The sequence below is a fragment of the Gallus gallus genome, chromosome 12, assembly GCF_016699485.2.
Source record: "Gallus gallus isolate bGalGal1 chromosome 12, bGalGal1.mat.broiler.GRCg7b, whole genome shotgun sequence".
NCBI classification, from domain to species: domain Eukaryota; kingdom Metazoa; phylum Chordata; class Aves; order Galliformes; family Phasianidae; genus Gallus; species Gallus gallus.
This window is the reverse complement of record NC_052543.1, coordinates 16,450,051-16,452,730: the sequence shown is the minus strand read 5'-3', so window position 1 is coordinate 16,452,730 and position 2,680 is coordinate 16,450,051.

Genomic DNA, 2,680 nt, shown 5'->3' with positions numbered 1-2,680 from the left:
TCCGGTGTCTTGCTTCTTTGGTTGCTTTCTGGATCATCGTAGAATCATAGAATGGCCTGGGTTGAAAAGGACCACAGTGATCATCCAGTTCCAACCCCCTGCTATGTGCAGGTTGCCAACCAGCAGACCAGGCTGCCCAGAGCCACATCCAGCCTGGCCTTGAATGCCTCCAGGGATGGGGCATCCACAGCCTCCTTGGGCAACCTGTTCAGTGCCTCACCACCCAAAAAACTGCATTTCTGGGATCAAATGTTCCTGGACCGTGGCTTCGGTGCTGTCTGGCAGCATCATGGGTTAGTTATTGCCTTGCTCGTCTCACTGAAGGAAAGGGTTTTTCTAGCTGCCTTGCATACCCTTTCTTTAAGAAAGACTTCTCTGCTCGAACGTTGGGTAGGTGGTGATTTTATCTTAGCCATCATATAGAAGAGCTGTCCGTTCACCACCAAAAGCCACGCTGCAATCTTGCCCGGTTTTCCTTATTCTGTATCCCTATCGTAATATGTAAAACTAAGTTTGGGTTTGGGGTTTTTAGTTTTTTTTTTTGTGGATTTTTTTCCTGTACATCTTAAAAACATCTTAAAACTCTGGTTTAATACCTAGTTTGATGAGTGATGACTAAAATTCAGCATGTATGCCACGGTCTGAAACTGAGCTTGGATCAAAACATGCAATACACGTTTTCAGGTACAAGACAAATGGCATTCTGGAGTTTAGCAAGGACCGCATTTAAAAACCATGCAGAATGTGTGCAGCCCCCTCCCATCCCTCGCTGTGAGCACCCACCTCTGTGCCCCGGATCTCCCCAGGCTGCAGCACAGCTGTGCCCATGGGGATTAGCTGGGAGTGCCACTTAGCAGGGATGAAGGGCTGCCTTCTGGGTCAGGCTAATTAGCAGGATTCTGCTCTGCTAATTAAATAGCAGTTTGTTGAGCATAGCTTATTTGACGAAATGTGTGGAAGACCTAAGAGTTAGCAGGCAAGGATAGGTGATGTTGCCTCAAGAGCCCATCCCCACAGGGCTTTGTTCTTTCATTCTCCAACAGACACGTGTGACTCAGCCAGCTTGGGTTTGCTGCTGTTTTCATTTATTTATTTATCTGTTGTGCAGTGTGCCTTAGGGATGCTGCCTGGCTGCGGAGGAATGCATCAAAGCATCTTCAGTCTGAAGCCCCTTTGTGCAGTGGGTCTTGCTGGGTCCTCTGTGGGCCTTTATTGCAGCCTGGCGGGCTCAGGGCTGGATGACACGCTCCCCTCAGTAGTAATTAATAAACTCAGTAGTTGAGAGAGAGGAACACAAAGCTCTGCAGGGCAGGAAGGGCTCAGGCAATGTCCTGCTGTAGCCAGGTGATGGCACAGAGAAATAACAATTTTTCCTATGGTGGGATTGACTGGAGGGGGTGAAGCTGAAGAGGTAAAACTATGCAAGAAGGGTCTCCACTAGTGCTGCTCCATAAATAAGCAAATCAGAGCAGGCTGAAAGCAGAGCCTGAAGCAGGCATCATCCATCACGCGCGGGGCCTGGACTGCATTCAGCTCGTAATGAGTCCGGGAGAGCAGTGTTATGAATAGGCATGGGATGAATCCCCTTCTTCTTGGATCATGGTTCTGAGCAATAAACATGCGAGACAATTTGTATAAAATAGTGAGGATTCTTTCCTAGAGAAGTCATTTAAAGCTATATTTATGCGCTGGGGAGTAGTTTGAAGGAATGTTTTGTAGTTATATTTCCATACAAGTGTGCAAAGGAAAAACAAGGCATCCAGCAGGTGCCGGGCAGTGTGCGTAGCCCTGTGCTGTACTGCAGTGTGCATTGGCTGGCACCGTGTGGGTGAGCAGAGCATCATTGTGCCACTGAGGGTTGGGTGGTTCAGCAGCAGAGCTGTGTGTAAACCCAGGGTTTTTCCAAGGAGGGACCTATTGGTATGGTGGGGTCAGTCAGAGATCTTCTGGAGAGCAATGAAATGTAAAATGGGAGGAACTTATGTTCTTCACTGCTGTGCCTGGCTTTGCTGTAGCCACACGTGGTGCCAGGCTGCCTCCAGCCACCTTCCAGGCTGAGAATTCTCTGTGGGTTGGGCTGGCTTTGCTCCTCGTTCCTTGCATTGTATGCTGTGACATCCCACAGCTGTGACTGGGTGATGGTCCATGGAGGAGATGACGCCCAGGATGGGTCCTGTGCTCTGATCCCAACTCTCTGATATTGTCCCATTTCCCACCATGGCTTTGTGCTTTGCAATAGGATCCTGAGCTGCTGGGGGAAAAAAAAAACCAAACCAAAACATCTAGTTCTGCTGGGATTTGCTGCTCCGGCAGCCGCCCCCTGCAGCACTGTGCTCCCACAGCACAGAGCTGAGCCCTTCCTTCCGCATGCATCCAGCCCCTAATCCCCGGATTAGGCCTCCTCTGATCCTCCTGCAGGCACAGGGGGAGCCGAAGCCTGGGAGGAAAGCACTCTGACAGCACGGCTTTCCTGGCACACCTCTGTGGCTCAGCAGCACGCTGTGGGACTGGGGGTGGCAGCTTTTTGGGTGGCAGCTCCTCCTCTCAACAGGGGACCAAAGGCTCCCACTGTGTACCCGGCGGGGCAGCACGTGGTGTTCCTGCGATGGGGAGCTTTTACTGCTGGAAACTCCTTGGAGCCACGAGGAGGTTCCACATTTGCTATAGTTTTCCTTCTCAA